Raw genomic sequence first — 17427 nt, forward strand, 5'->3', positions numbered from 1 at the left:
CCAGCCCATATCTCACTGACTGACAGAAAGCGGACTACAGAAGAGCATGCCAAAGCCTTGATAAAGCCAAGGTATGCACCCACTGCCCTCCCATTGTCCACATAACTAGTCATGTTACCATAGGAAGCAATCAAGTTGGTTGGGCAGGATTCACCCTTTGCAAATCTGTGCTGGCTGCTTTCAGTCACCTTCTTGTCCCTCCAGTGGCTGGAAGTGACTTTCCAGAGGATTTGCTCCATCAGCTTTACAGGGACTGAAGCGAGGCTGTCTCTTCTGTGATTCCCTGGATCCTCTTTCTTTTTGCCTTCTTAAAGACAAGTACGACATTTGCCCTTCTCTCATCATCAAAAGCCAAAGTCATGAAAGATGGAATCGAGCAGCCTTACAATGGCATAGCCAGCTCCCTCAGACACATCCTATCTGGTCCTGGGGACTGGTGTGTCCCTAATTGCCTTAATGTTTCACTCCCACAGACCAGGCTAGCAGGCCCAGGGACCTGGATGGCCTGAGGGCAAATCTTACCAGCAAAAACTGAGCCTAATCCTCTAGCTGGAATAACCCAGGATGGAACATTTCATCTGAAATGGTTACTTTGCCCAAATAACCGGTAAACGTGCTCCTGCAATGTGAGTGTTTGGTAGCTTATACTATAGTCAAGTCTACGGAATGAACTGTATAATTGAATATGGTTAAAAAAAGAGTCAGCGTACAGGAGTATCATTTTTCCATTTGGAGATTGCCCAGACTAGAGATGTCCCCCAGGAATGTGACTGAGCTATGGCCTTTTGGAGTCACTTGGAGTGACAGCGTCACAGCTGGTGCACTGTCAGACTTACCATTCTTCTTCCTCTTGTAAGTTCCTGTAAGAGAAATTATGGAATTGATTTAGTAAGTTTTTTTTTTTTTTTTATGTCCGTAGGAAAGCATCTTATTTAGTCTAGAAAAGATAAATACATTATGCAGTGATCCTTATCTGTTAAAAAATCTTCTCTTTTAGAGAGCTGAAAGTCTGAAAGAATAGTGGAGGCAAAATCTTATGTCTTGGCACATGTTTTTAAATATTTCTGCTAAGTATCAAATGAGTTCCCGAAGAGTATATGTCTGCATACATTTTAATAGTAGAACAAATCAATAAAACAGGAATATGAGTCACACCTAAATAACAGACTGTCCTCTAAAATCATCTAAAGGCCATCTTGAGTTTAATATTGAAGATTCCTGTGGTTTTCTTTTTTCCTTTTTAATTATCTAGCTAAGAGATAATCTCAAACTTTGTTTTATTTTTAGAATAAGAGGTTCTATGCACACGAATGATAGTTTGCCCTTCCAGTCAACACAACAGAGAAAAGATTTCTTTTCTTCTTGAGAATGCTTCCTACATTCCTACAATTTTTTCCTTTTAACCACAGTGTTTTATTTGGCAATAGAGAGGTATGAAAAGAATGCTTATATAGCCATTGCTTATCAATCAGGAAGTCAATAGATCTGATTAAAGCTATTCAAAAGGTGGTCTAAATTCTAATGACTATTCAATAACGTAAAAGACTACCCAATAAATACTGCCAAACTATAGTAGAAGGTGAACAAAACTAATCATATACTGTCAGAAAAGCTTACAGTAATATTAATAACTAATAGAAATCCATTTAAAAGGTACAAATGTAAAATGTTTATTTTAAAACTATTTATAGTGCATCTTCATCTGAAAAGGAGTTTCTTTTCATTGTTGTTGTCATAAAATTTGTGCTGAGAGGAAGCTCTACAGCTGGGTTCTACCCAAATTTGGATACATTTATGTTCCCATATCACAGAAGACCTATGCAAGCAATTTTGTTTATCTTGCAAAACAAGGATATGGCATGATCTCCACATTTAGATTTAAAAAATAAAAGCAGAGAGATGAAGTGCTGAAGCTTACAAGGATGTCTGAAGCAAAGTCAAGGACTGAGTCCTACTCCTACAACTTGCAGTGCCATGCAAGGCAACTGATGCCTTCCCACATAGACCAAAGGAGACGCTCTCCAGGAAGTAAATTTACTTTTAAAAGCACGTGAGCATTCCATGCCTAGAAGAAAGTTCAATACATCTACATTTTATAACTCCATCCAATATGCAAACCTATCCAGTTACAAACTTTGCTCACAGACCTGAGAGGCACAGCTCCCTGGTAGACTCACAGCGGATTCAGTAGTCAAAAAACCCTGAATTTATTCTGCCCTAACTCTCTGCTTAGCCTTTGTCGAACAACTGTTCACTCCTGTCATTTAAATCACGAAGGTTAAACCTCACTTAGTTGTCATGTTATAATCTTAAATATAAAACCATTTCCCTGTCTCATCCAATGTCCCCTAGGCAATACAGATGTCACCACTAAGGTGTCTCCCGGGTCAAACCTATCGTCTGTCTAAAGTGGAAGCAGGCAAATTGAGTATTCGAGTCCAAGTGTGTTTAATGGCCACCCAGGGGCCATTGCTGCTTCTCAGTATTAGATTCTTCTGTGGTGCAGTTATGACCTATTTTTCTGAAAAAATAGTAAGCGCCAAAATAAAATGTATTAATGCTTTTCTCATAATACTTCATGATGTTCTAGGTAAAATGTGTTGTAAACGAGTAAAATATGAAACATTAAGTTTTTATGTGACTCATGAAATCACAGATAAACTCCCTTTGATATGAGGGGACAGAATGGCACCACCAATCAAACTTTCTAAATCATCACGACATAAACTGGACTGTTTTTTGTCTTGTTCTTGGCTGTTTACGGGGTTCTAGACTGTGCACTTACTGCAAAACAAAAACTGTAGTGGGAGCCATAGTTCGCAGACAGCTTGATTCATGGCTGTTATAAACACTCGAATTCAACATGTTTCTACGCATAGAAGAAAGAATCAGTCTTAATTCACCCTTCTCCTGATTCAGGTTTATAGAAATTGCCATTAAAAATACTTCCTTCTCATTAACTGAGCTCATTTTGTAAAACAGTTGTCAAAACAGTAAATAACGAGTTCCGTAACAGATCCTATTCTGAACAGAAAATGTGGAAGGAACTTCAGCCTCTGAGTAAAATGTTAAAGATAATGAATTAGTGCCTGTCTCATAATTAGAATTCTATACTGCACTGTACATGGAATTATTAAACATTGTTGTCCCTGATACGGTAACAGTAAGTGTAATGAAGCATTTACAGAATCTCAGTAATGGAGAAGTAACATGTTTGTCCTCAGGTGCGTAGGACTTTGGAAGTCCCAAAACATTCATGATTTTTGATAGGAGGCACACAAAGACCTGTTGAGTACATCTTGACATAGGGCAAAAACTTATACTAAGTTTCATCTTAGTTTTCTATTAGTTCCTAAACCAGAACAAATTTTCATGAATCAAAGCTGGGGGGGGGGGGAGGTGAAAGGACAGAAGTTGAAGGACCCTTCAAACCAGAGCTACTGAATACTATATTATAAAGGATACAGAAACATGTTATTTCACATTACAAGCATATTTCCCTTGGTATATGAGACCAACTGATATTTTAAATCCTGTTTATATTCTAGAATAGTGAGATCCAACACAACTGCTGACATCACGCTGCAATAAAAATATAGTGCTACTTAGAACACTTGTTTGTACACTTAAGAGTCATTGCTGCGGTGAAAAACAGGTTTGTTCTTTTTTTACATGTTATATATATAGAGGAAGTAAAGGAGAGGAAACTTATTTAAACTGATTTAAAATAAAATATGTAATATATATACTACCAAAGATCATTAACTAAGATCTAGACAAAATTCTTTCACAGCTTTGCTACTGTGCTCAAATTTTAGTGAAATTCTAATTCTCTATTCTGAGCCACCTGGTGACTTTCTTAAAGCACAAGATAATTGTGTTGCTATACATTAATCTTCATAGTTAAAAATAATGTTACCTTCTTAGGAATTTTTGTAGCAAGCTTAAGTATAGAAAACTTCTGTTACTTAATGTTTCATATTTTACTCTTCTACATCACATTTTACCTAGAACATCATGAAGCATTATGAGAAAAGCATTAATACATTTTATTATAGCGCTTACTATTTTTTTCAGAAAAACAGGTCGTAACTGCACCACAGAAGAGTATTATACTGAGAACCAAGAAGCTCTTACCCAGGCAACAGTCACTGATTATTCAAAGATGAGCATGGTCTTAGATCTCACGACAGGATTAGCTCCTTGTGTTCGGAGCAGCAATACCCTTCAGATGTCCATATACATACCCATTGGGAACATCATCACTTCAGTTTCTAACTCCACCTCCCTTTGTCACTCTCCCTAATCCTTAACATCTTAATACATCCCCACAGTTTCTCCTTCACCTTGGGGAAGGTCTTGTTCTTTTAGCTCTCCTGGTGCACACAGATTATTTTGTGCTACTCAACACCAGGAGAAAGGTGGTGAAAAGCAGATCAGATACTGAAGTGACAGTATTTCTGACAAGCACACTGACTTCACCAGCATCAAATCAAAGGTTTTTTTATATAACACAGAGATGCACACGTACACACCTGCAGCAAATCAGAGCAGAGAGAGATTAGGTTCTCATTACTGAGAAATACATAGTAATTCCTCCTCTGAGATTAAACAAGTGCATATCTGAGGAACAAGTACAACCACTGACCCAGAGTCATGCACTGCTGCCCTACTTTCTTTCCAGCTGTGGTCTGTCAAATTCAATGGTATTGAAGCTAAGCTGCAGTCACCCAATAAAAGGTAGACTGCAATGCTGCTCTTATTGACCCATCTTTGGGGAAGCTGATAATTAATGCAGTGAGCCTCAGAGCCCCTATCTTTGCAGAAGGGGAATAACCCAGCACAATGAAGCAACATTTGACACACTGTTCTACCGGCATGCCTTTGTCCTCAAAGGCTTGAAGAGAGCCAGGATCCTGCCTCCTCACTTTCCCTCTTCCAGCCTTACATAAGACCTCATGGAGTCTGTCATTTCTCATCTCTGGAAACAGCAGGACATTTCTTTTCTGCAAGAAGACAGGGAAGGGGCTTTATATGGCTGAGCTGCAGTTGTATGCTTTGTTGATGGTGGAAACATGCTACTGTATTCCTTACTATTTCATACACTACTATTAAGTAAATGCCTAAATACTTACTGTTGTTTACTGTCACAAACAGTCTCCCAAACTGTTCATGTCAGTAGACACTTCACTGTTAGCAGTCAGGACAACAGTTACTTGACTATCATCTCTTTCGTACAGATATTAACAGGATTCATCTCTGCTTTTTGGCTGTTGTCCAATTCTTGAATGGCAGATCAGTGAGAAATCATTCACCAATTTGCCTTCAACTTCCTCCCTCCTTGCATCAAGATATCACACTCTTAAGCTATCCTCAGTTGCTCATAAGTCACAATACAAATCAAAATGGTTCCAAGCTAGCTGGCACCAAAAGCTAAAACACTGCCTCCAGACACTGCCTTTTTTAAGCTAACTGTTGCATCTTGGAACCAACTGCTTTGTGTAAAGCTATTTCTAATTCAGATGTTGAAGGCATGAGTCCTGTGCTGAAGACTTCCCCCACTCCAAGGCACTGATGAGTCACTGAGGAATCCTGTGTTAACCACCACCATGAGCTCCATGAAAAGAAGATCATCTTTGGTTTTGAAACAAAGCGCAATTGCAAGTCTTTGTCTCACAAAAAGTAGGCCAGAGACATTTGCTAGGATTGAAGGATTTCAGCCCTTTTTATCCTTCCTACAGACAACCGGTGTTTCCTTTCTTGGTGAAACCTTAACACATTCCAACTTGGTGCACACTCCCAAGGGTTATTTAATTGATTTCACCCAAAATTTCTCAACCTGGCCTAGCCAGATGAAAATACTAGTGGTAGGCAGGTGTTTCATGTGTTTGGAAATGGAGAACAAGAAAAATGGGGTCTTGCAATCCATAACCAAATTACATGGCAAATATGCCTCTGTCTCGTGGAAGTCTAGGGCACCTAAACTGCTTTTCTCTAGCAGGATAAACTTCAAATCTTTACAGTTTAAAATAGATTTATATCAGGGCTTTCTAAATTACTCTATTTTACAGCCTTACTGCAGTCAGCAAGGCAGTCATCTATCTTCTTAAGACACAAAAAGAGCAGAATCCCCAATATCTTTCTGGCAGGACATGTCCAAGAGTATTTTAGGAAATTTTGAAAGGGTGCATGCAGTCTATGCGTGGGTGAGAGACTGGCAGTTCTCATTAGGTTATGGGATACAGCCAAGAACATCTGAGGCCTGAATAAATTTGGAGCAATCAGATTAATACTAAAAAGGAAAATATGACAGGTTAGAACAGATCATTTCCTACTCATCTTATTCTTTTATTTTGGGGGAACATACAGATTTGTAATCCAATTACAAATGTTATAAATAAACTACAAATTGTGATATTCCAGAGAACAGTATGATTTAGGGGGAAAAACATTTCTCATTCCTTATGTTCTTCCTTTTCTATTTTGTGAAAAGGAGAAGACAGTATTTTTTGTTTATCAGGTTCTGAGAAGTTGCCACCCAGACTGCATGCATGTCTGTATAAGTAATAGTGTATATGCGGTCTATGGGAAGGGACCATTAAATTTTTTTGGCTGGGCATGTGACTTGACTGATCCTTGAAATATCCATTTCACCGTCTTCTTAAGTCACGGGTTTCTGGAATCAGCTCCAGTTATAATTCTGCTGATTCTACTGGATGATTAAATACAGTAGTATAAGAATAATTCAGCAAGCTTAAAATCAGTTAATTTTCACTAACCTTATTTTTCAATATTTACACGGATAGAAGACATACAGGTATTTTCTTCCTGTTTGAAATAGACATCAGCCCTTGAGGAAAAGAGAAAATTTGAGACTGTATTTTTGTGAGTGATTAAGGCACTTGCTAAGGCCAGGCTGTCTGTTCAAGTGCTCTGCTTTCTTTAGGATAGGCCTGAACAAGCTGCTCCCAAAGCCTATTCTATTTCAGGTTTGTTCTCTGCTGTCACTCATCACCAGCAGTAAAGAGAAAAACAGGAAAACATGCCCAGTGATGTCCGTAGCAGTGCATGTGCAATGCACTTTGCAATCCAGGTTCAGCTGGTCAGTAGCAAAGGAAGAGGCTGGTCTGAACCTGCCCTTGTAACACTGCATACGTGAATTAGCAATTCTCTTAACACACTGCTGCTGGGAGAGAGGGAGGAGAAAGCAGCAGGGCAAGGAGCTGGCAGGAACCAGGTCACCACACACAAAGACATCAAGTTGCCACTTGCTACACAGGGTGCAGACAGGGCAGCGTGGAAGAAGGAGAGCAGCAGCACTAGAACTGAAACTATGCTGCTTCACAAGGGATTGAACGTTTCTAGCAAGTTATGTGACGTACTCACTTTCCTAATCTTTTTAGACTTTGCACTAATGATGTGGACATTATCATGGTCCCAAGGTTAAGTAGTATAGATTTTATCACAGGGCTATTTTATAGTATGATAAAAGATCTTTGCCTTGGGAGATTTTTCTTCCAAAGATGAATCAACCTCCAGTTCTGCAGCATGTGTGTAGTATAAAAGGTTAAGCCTGCACTTGACTGCAGAAGATGATGGGTGTGATTCAAACCAAAGGGCATGAAGAGCTTGAAAACCTATATAACATTCATGCTGCCTCAGGCTTCTGCCTCAGAGATGGCCAGATTTACAGAAACTTTCAATCTTCCATTTACATATATGTACGCAGTTACTCCACTTGCATAGATATGCAACTTTTTTTTCCATTTTTTTTTATATTCAGTTGCAGGCCCACTTTTTACAGATAAGTTTTAAGTAAATTTCTAAGTATGTGACTGAGAAGGTGCAGGGAAAAGAGGCTTAGTTACCAAAAACTCAACATCTTTGGTGCTAGAGATGTAGGATTTATGACTAAAAAAATCATAAGAGACACCTAAAATTGTTCCAGCTGTGTGAATACACTAACAGGCAACTATGAAACTATGTAACACAAGCAAAAAGGTATGCAGAATGACAATAAATATATATATTTTTTTTACTCGTACTAATAGGAGCAATGTCAAATGCACTTGAAAAGCCTTCACCTTACACTAGCTGTAAATATTTTCACTACCAGTTATCTAGTTTAAAGTAGATTGGGAGACCTTTCGCAATTGGAAAGGGTCAGTTCACTGAAACCTCCTCCTGAAATTCACTTACCACCTCTCATAGGAGCCATTTCTTTGGATTTGAGCAGAGCTTATGCACGAAGATCCCTGAAGTGTCAAGGGCTTCTGTTTCAGTGCAGAAAGTGAAAACAAATAAACTGCAAAATTTTAAAGAGGAATAGGAAATTGTTTCCCCATGAGGCTTAGTCAGACTGTGTCTGCCTTCTAATTTAATATTTATCAGTAGAAGACATATCTGGGGTTCCCAAAGCTGAAAGACTTGAAAGAAAGAGCATATATAATAACAACTAACAAATATTTCCATGAATAAACACCACACAGAAAAACCTGGTTTACAGCAGCTTGGATTACACTTTCATTAGAATCAGTTCGTGTGTCTTCCTGACTCTCGGCATTTTAGATTCAAAGGAGTCCCAACAGATAACTTCTAAAACACCTTCACCTCACAGACCGCCAATGAGCAGAGTCGCCCCTGGAGTCACTCCAGCGCCCAGGTGCTCCATAAAGGCACGTCCTTACACGTTCCCGCTTCCTTCACATGTGCACAAATGGCCTGTCATGCGAGATACTGCACACTTTGGTAAGAAAACAGACCTCTAGTTTCATACCTAGCACCTGACCAAGCAATCTCTGCAGCTATTAGAAAAACCCCCTGGCCCCAGTGACTGCTCGATCAGGTCTCTACCGGGCCCTGTCCAGAGAAAGTCCGACAACGTGTAACACCTCATGAACACGGCTGTTCACAGACTGCACCGTGCTCTTCAGCCAAGCCAAGGGCAGCTCAGACCTCAGTGCACGTCTGATAAATGCTTTATCTGGCAGCCTGCCCCTAGGTCTCTCAGGGAGGTGGCAGTCTCTTCTGCCACACAGAAGGTGATGCTGCTGTCTCACAAGGCTGATGTGCAGGTGGCTCCTGTTCCCATCAGCCCATCACTGGGAGTTTTGCCCTTGTCCTTGAACCTGTCTTTCAAAAAAATCCACTGTGAATGCTCCCACTTACAGAAGTACTGTTGACTTCACAAAATCTAATTTAATTGGGAAAAAGCTGGAGGAACAGATCTCAGGTGTGCTGAAAAGTGGTGTAATAGACAGTGAGAAGAAGAAAACCCTACCACACCACATACTATACTATGTCTCAGTTAAAAAGTGCCATCTTCAGCTCTAATGTCCATGTTCAATTAATTCCTCTCTGTGGGATGAGAGTAACTCAGACTAGTAATTCTAAAAAATCATATTTTACAACTGAACTGAATCAAGTCTGGGTCTAGACAATTTTTGCCGATTTCAATGTCATGGAATTTAGTAAATGATGGATTTTTTAAAGCCTCTTAACAACTCTCAGCAGGTAGGCAACCGCTTATTGAATTCAGTGGAACAGGTACACAAAAATAACTAAAAGGCTCTTTCTGATTGCACTGAACAGGAATTTTCCATCAGCTAACAGCTGTAAAAGAAAAGGAAGTCTTATAGACAGCAATAGCAGCAAGAACAACAGACTGTCTGGTTTATCATTTTTTTCTCTTGTCTCTTTCAGGAATGAACATGAAGTAAACATGCACCGTGTTCAGGCTCATCATTTATTACAGATTAAAGAGGAAATAATTTGATGTTCCAGAAATCATACATCTTAGTACCAAACATAGAATTGATGCTTCCAAAAATTCAGGGCCAGAAGAACAGGCTGCATCTTTACCATATAAGGGTCATTTGTTCAGGAAGAGACATCGTAGTTTAAGGAGAAATATGAACTGGTGCATCACTCATGCATCCTATTTATCCTCAAGGGAATGTTTTCTCTCTCAGCAATTATGCCCTGAGAGGTAAAGATCTTACTTGCAGTGTCCAGCCAGACAAGGATATAATGCTATCTAGCAATGGGTGGAGAGCAGAGGATTAAAAAGTATGCATTTTTAATAGATGTTTCCTGCTATAGATCTTGTACTTGATTAAAGAAAAATATTTAATAACAAACTTAGCTAAGAGTTAGTCTGGATCAAATACAGTTCCCAAACATCCTTCTTAAAAGCAGAGGGACAGAAATATGAATCTGGACCACTTTCAAATATGTAAAATGTCTCCTTAGTGACTGAACAAACATCCCATTATGGTTAGACACCCACTGGCAGAGCGGGCTGAGAGTTTTTTTCTTGTAGATACGTGACAGACCTGGCCTACAGTATATAAAATCCCCATCTGAATTTTATAACCATATCCTTTTTTTCTCTGTACTGTGAAAATGATTTTAGCTCCATCACAGGCCTTGCACTTTGTGCGGAAAACAGCTCCTTAGCTCAGCCAGCTTATCACTGAAAAGCTAGTTATAAAACTATATGCAGCACAACTCTGATTGCCTTTACCAGAAGTCACGTGTATACACCAGTGAGTATAAAGTGACACCAGAGAAGCAGTTGTCCTTTACTTCATGTTCTAGTCATACAGATGTCCTTTCTCTGTCAGTGGTGTGCAGAATTCTTACCTGCTTTGGTTGGAGCAGCCTTCCTACTAAGAACATCTTTGAACATAAATAGCAACCAGCGTTGTTGGTTATGAAACTCCTAAGCATATGCATTAAAAAAAAACTGCACACATATATTTTTAAATGTGCTGGAATGTCGGAATTAAAAAAAAATAAATACTGGAAATAAACTAAACTTTAAAGCAGCAGGTTGCTTATGTACAAATATCTGTTGCACCACTAGAAATCAAACATGCCACAAAAGTTCTCTAGCCATTAACTCAGGCTATATTTCTGTGCCCAATTATTGCATCTAAGCCAGAAGAAATGTCTGCAAAGCTGAACTCCACTGAAAAACTCAGTTTTCTTTCAACATATAATAATTGTTTGCATGTACAAGAACAGAAATTAGTGAGATGACAGCTATGTGTGCCTTTTATTTCTTCTACTCTAAGATGTGCATATAGCCTGTCAAGAACAGAGGAAAATGAAAGTATATTTTTCTTCAAGTATGCTTCTTTACTAGTAGATAAAGTTGTGTTAAGTGACTTAGCTACTATAAGCAATCCACAATTTTGTTTGTAAAAATTCTGGGAATTATCCGTCATGACCACACACATAACCACAAAATCAAATACACCAACTATATTTTAGTGAAGAGACAGACCACTTGCTATCATCTCTCTTTTTCTTGAATTGTAACTATCGTATGCAAGCAGGTTAGTGGGACTGATTCACTGAAGCTGCTTGCTGACCACTGGAAAATATCCTCCTGTCCACATACAGCCACACTTATCATTTCCTTGGTACATTTAAACATTTTTACACAACAGTACTGAATCAGGAGCCACAAGTTTTGGAGAAAAATAAAGCTGTGTCATCAAAAACGCAAGCCTTGATCTTTAAAGGAATTCCTTGGGAAAAGGAAAATAAGAATATCCTTACTTAGTTACAAAACATTCAGCTAGGACACAGGAACTATGGGTTAATTTCAGCTCACACACCTCCTTCCCCAAGCTTTTCAGATCAAAGGCTGAAGCAATTGGAACAGCCTTGATAAACTAGTAATAAACAGCATTTTTCATGGAAGACAGAGTTTAGAACTGGGACTAGTAAGCCTCACCAGTTCCAAATACAGTAACAGAGATACAACATGGCTTCAGCAGCTAGAGGTTGACTCAGCCACACCACTGGTAACCTGGCACCGCTCCTGTGCAGATAGCGCAATCCGCAGCAAGGCACGCTGTTGCTGGGGAAGGAGGGAAGGATCTCAGGGAAGAGCAGCTCAGTTTGTGAAATATTTGGGCATGTTTCCCTCATCTGTTTTTTGTTAGAGCCTTGCAACTACAACTGTAAAAAAAGATGAGTCAGATTTCCACTCCCTCGGTGCTATGTGACCAGGACGGTCTAGTTATGGGAAGAAGAAGAACCAGTTCTTGGAAAGCTGCGTCGCTTTACCTGAGGGGTGAGCGCAGGGTGTAGTCCCAAACCGTCTCAGCCTTCACGCAAAACAGCGCGAGCAAGTCCCAAACACCGCCGAGTCCATCTTCTGTGTGAAAACTCAGAGCTGGGGAAAGACAGGCTGTAAAATGAGTGACAGGCAGCCATGGCAAGACTCAGAGGGGACAGGGGGACAGGAAGGCAGGACTTTTTAAACACAGCTTCTTTTTTGGAGAATATACAGCAGAAACGACATTGAAAAGAGGCTTAACATCTATTTGAAACACAATTTCAAATAGTTAAAAGTTAAAAAGTAAAAAGCAGTTGAAAGAAAAAGTTAAAGGCCCACCTAGTTATATAAAGTCTGTTCTGCTTTTGATTTATGGATATTTGTGCTTTTTCCACCACTGTGCAACATTTTGTTGTGTTTTTGGTGCAATAAATCTATGTAATCTGAAACTTTTCAAAATGTCACTCAGTCTCCCTTACCCAAGAAGGCTCCCCAATACTTTGCTATGACTTCCTTCAGCAGTGCTGGATTTCCATAAGAGTAACTTATTCTGGGATGCAGACATTATTTTTAAGTTGCATTTTATAGAAAATGTCATATTTTTAAGTTACTACTATAAGGAGAGCAAAACTTTTTACTTGCATGGTTTATTTTTGACATAAATAAAGGAGATTTTTCCTGTATAGAGATGCCAAATTAGCAAAGTTTCTCAGGATTAACTTTGTATTAATATAGAAATTTTTTCATACTTTTGGTTTTTCAGTTCTTTCATTTCAAGTGCTCATCAACTACCCCTCTTGTTTATTTGGCTTCTCTCTTAAACTTCAGTGAAAAGAAAAAAACACCTACAAATCTCCTTAAAAATATAAAATCATTACCTCTGTTGAGCTCAAAAGCTCCCTGTGGTATAGACTGCCTTTTCAGACCTTTTTGCTCAGCATCTTGCAAAGTCTCATTCTGATCCATGACTAATGGTCTTAATTACTACGACAATAAAAATGTCATAGTTTACTATAACTGGTGTGTATCTTAAATGAAAACTATAAACTGTGCTTAACAATATAGAAGCTAAATTGATGACCTTCCAATTTATTTTATATATGTACATAATCTAGAAATCTTGTACAAATGGGATGATAAAATTTGTATTTTTAAAAGCACATAAGGAAAAATTCAAAACTGTGTACACAAATCTGTACAAGTTCATCATTTATTTTTAAAATGCAATCGTTTTTCATCAAAATGATTTTCACAGAATCAAAAGAATTTAAACTGGAAGGAACCTCTGGAGTTATTCCAGCTCTCTGCTGAAGCTCAGTTAAATCAGTTTGCTTAGAGATTTGTTGAGTCAAATTTGAATTTCTCCAAAGTCCACAACATCTTCAAGCCATGTTCCAGTATTTTATCCCTCTCACTGTGGAAAGGTTCCTTCTAAGGTCTAACAGGGATTTCCCATGTTCCAGGTTGTGCCGCTGCCCCTCTCTGATTGCTGTGCACCTCCATCAGCCCTGTGCGCTCCCATCAGGCAGAGCAGGCACTCAGGTCTCCTCCTCCCCTTCTCATCTCCTCCCTGAGCCAGCTCAGTTCCCTCCACCTCTCCTTCTGCACCTAGCACTCCAGCCCTGACCATCGTGGTGATCCTCCACTCGACTCACCCCTATGCAGCACCATTCATCCCATGCTAGGGAGCCCCAGCCTGAAGACGGCTGCCAGGGGCAGTGTCATCCATGCTGGATGGCAGGTAGGGTCCTTTTCCCAGACCACCTGCCTGCTGTCCCACTCATGAGGCCTCTGGTGCAGAGGCTGCTTTGCTGGCTCCTTTGCTCCTGCAGAGCTCCTGGCTGGTTGCCCTTACCTGTCCCACCACAGGGGGTTTGTCCATCCAAAGGGCCAGGCATTGTGTTGGCCTATGTCCAAAAAGCTCCCTGAGGTTCCTGTTGCCCCATTTCTCCAATCTCTTCAGGTCCCTCCGACTAGCAGTCCTGCCCTCCAGTTCATTTACTGCTTGTCCCAGTCTGGTGTTATCTGCAAACTTTCCAAGAAACCTCTCCACCCCTCACTCAGGTCAATAATAGAGACTTTAAATAGTACTGTGCTCTGCAGTCTCTAGATATGCTCAGGGTCACTCCAGCAATGTTATTGGTGTCCATGTGGGTTAGAGTGAGGCATGAATGGCAGAAGGTCAGATGAGCATCAGCAATCTCTCTACATCCTGTATTAGCACCCTAGCAAGCAGAAATCTCCCTGTGACAGCAGATCAGAACAGCAGAAGAGACCATCACTCACCCACCTTTTCTCCTTCCTGCAGACAGCTGATGCAGGCTCAGCTGGCTCTGATGCCTCCCCTGGTGGCTGGTTCCTCCTCACATGTCCCAAGCTTCTCCAGCAGTTCAGTAGTCTCTAAGGCCCCGTGTCCACACATGGCCTCTAGCTGTCCTTTCTCCTTGTGTTGTGTGGCATGGGCCTTTGCCTCTGCAGGATGTCTGTGAACCCCTCAGTCTCTTCTTCCTCCCTCTTCATGTTGTGCCATTTGTTCTTCTTCTCCCAATACTCCTGCAGATAATGGCTCAGTGTCTTAATCACAGCTCAGCTCACATTTATAAAACCATCCTCCTAGAATATGACGTATAGGATCAAGATTCAGAAGAGACCTTCTTCACTAATGTAAATATGCATCAGGTGACTTTAGAAAACAGTAAGCACCGTTTGCTAGTTTGACATCATTATGAATTCATAGGGAGAGCTTATCCAAGTACAAAGATTTCAACAGCTGTATAGAGCCTCAGAAGCTGATTCAGGCACCTGATCTCTTGCATACCTATTGAAGAAAGAGGAAGCTGTATCTCCAGAATTCACAAAAAGTTCTATGTTTCATGATAGGCATTTAAAACTGAGGTTAATCTTCACACAGCAAATATTTCTACTGTACTTCTACACTGAAGTTCAAACGAAAACAGCAGTATTTTACTGTCTACAGGAAACTTGAAGGTTTTGGTAAGTGGAAATTTTCTGAATATAACCTTATCATCTTTGGCAAAAAGCCATAAATGACACATATACCAGTTCATTGTAGGTGTAACCCCAATGGCTTGTTAAATACCCTTCTGAAATGCAAACACCTAAATGCTGAAAGGGTAGCTCTAATTTACTGTTCGGAAATTAATAACGGAGCCATGTTTGCCTGGCTCAAACAGAAGGATTGCTCCTACAAACCCTGGAAGAAGTAGCAATTGTAATACCCAATTATTAGGCCCAGCAGTTACACTTTTGAGTGTAAGGAGTACTATGGAATATCACACTTGCATGCAGAAATAATTCCAATCCAGCTTTTAACAGGGGAGAGGGAGGTTCAGAGTAGTTAACAGAGCTTGTTTGATGCAATAAAGCAAAAGTTCACAGTTTAGGCTCCTTCCTGGTGCTCATTATCTCCTCAGCCTGCAATCAGCTGACAAACAAAGAGAAAGTAACTCTGATTCTGTTTATTGAACCAAGAAATGTTTTATCAGATAATAACCCACATAGGTATTTTAATTCCCATGCTTATCTTTATGACAGACGTACTGACTGACTGCAATAAATTCAAAATACTTCTCCGAGGAAAGCTTTTAAGGTTGATTACTGTAAGGAAGGCAGTGTTCTGCACAACTTACAAACTTGAAAGGCCAACCATATTTCCCAAGAATGCCAGCAGTTTTTATTGTTTTGTATTAATTCCTCTTCTTTCAATTTCAGAGTAAAGCAGAGAAGAAATATCAAATCAGTGAGTACCAGTTTCCAGATCAGTCATTCACTGAGCCTCCAGGGGCTCTGGCCACCCCAGTTCTTGTCTGGAAACAAAACAAATTTCCATGTCTCCAGTGAAGGCCATAACCACTGGGTGGTCATCTGCAGTATCCTCTGCCAAACTACATGGATACATGGATACACAAATAGACCTATAGATACAAAAACAAATAATTCTCTATTTTGTGTGGCAAAATGTCTCACATGAATATTTCTTTCTCGTTTTGATGAGAAATGTTCCAAATATTCCAGCTGAAAGCTTCCCCTTTAAAAGACTTAACATTTCCCCTTCTCCTCCATAACAAATAGCCAAGACAAATACCTAATCCGGAGATTCCCCACCCATCACTAGCCAGACATTTCTACGGTCTCTGGGTATCACTGCCTGTAAAGAATTTAATTTAATTTCTCCTTCCGGAACAAAAAGCAGCTGGCAGATGGCAACTTTAACCAGGCCTGTGACAAATTAGACAAAAATCTACATGTTGAACACCTGGGACAGCATATCTACATGTGCTGAGGGGAGAGCTGGGGAGGGATGGCCAGGAAAAATCACTGCTTTGTGGAGGTCATAGCATTCGAGGTTCTAGAGAAACTCATCCCTTCATTTTTCTGTATGCTGACTATTGCCAGACAAAGGTATTCATGTGGAGTTTAGCAGCACAGTTTCCAAAGTAGCCTTTGGAGAGGGGACTGTCAGCCTCCCTATATGGAAGAGTTATATCACACTAATAACTTTTTTTCTTTTTTACTTGTGCAATTTTATTAAGAGCCAAGGATAATAAATCATATGTTTTCTCTAGGCTACTTCACATAATCCAAAAGTTAAAATTAATAGGTTGGAGGAGGTGTTTTTAAATTATTACGATTACAGCAACCTGTTAGATTTTCTTTTTCATTCCCCACCCCACTTTTAGTCACCTTTATTTTCAAACAGGCTGACAGTAATAACAGGCTAGGTCAAGTTTAATACAGCTATGTCATTAACAGCAACAAGAAAATCCTTCCTTGATCAGTTACTGCGTTTCCCAGGATTAAGTCTATTCACTGTCAGAACGGGTATAATGACTCATCTCCTATGTCAAGAATGAGCCAACAACTTACTACAAAATTAAATTTCTCACAGACCTGCCACAGCTACATCTGAGAAAGAAGAAAGTTAGTCTTCTTCTTCAGCAAAAGCTTAAAAAAAAAAACATTTTAAACATTTTTACTCCTATCTATGCTACAAAAGGCCTCGTTGTAAATTCCCAAACTTCCAGAGAGCAGAGCAGAGGAGATGGCGAGGAGAGATGAGGGAGAGGTGAGGCAAGGTGAAGTGAGGAGTCATCTCTTCTGATAGCATCGCACTTACATGCTAAGCCTCAGGACGCTCTAGGCATGCTTCTTAATGAGAGGGCCTCTTGCTCCAAAAAATAAGCTATACACAGGTTTCTGCTCATTTTCCAAGATAAATCCTAATTCTATACAAATAGATTGTTCGGTAGCAATGAAATTGAGTTTTTGGTAATCCAAAACATTAGTGTATTTCTACTTAATTTATAATTTCCTGCCCCTGGTAGCAGGGAATG

General features: G+C 39.8%; 1 long non-coding RNA gene across 1 annotated transcript; it reads right to left on the bottom strand.

Annotated features, from left to right (window-relative positions):
- Nucleotides 1-448: 448 nt before the first annotated feature.
- LOC134153905 (uncharacterized) lies at nt 449-14695 on the bottom strand. Its single transcript, XR_009961276.1, has 3 exons — nt 14364-14695; nt 12082-12190; nt 449-860 (listed from the first exon to the last, which is right to left on the bottom strand). It is a non-coding gene; the product is annotated as an uncharacterized LOC134153905 (long non-coding RNA).
- Nucleotides 14696-17427: the final 2732 nt, after the last annotated feature.

Source organism: Rhea pennata, chromosome Z (genome assembly GCF_028389875.1).
Source record: "Rhea pennata isolate bPtePen1 chromosome Z, bPtePen1.pri, whole genome shotgun sequence".
Lineage (NCBI taxonomy): Eukaryota > Metazoa > Chordata > Aves > Rheiformes > Rheidae > Rhea > Rhea pennata.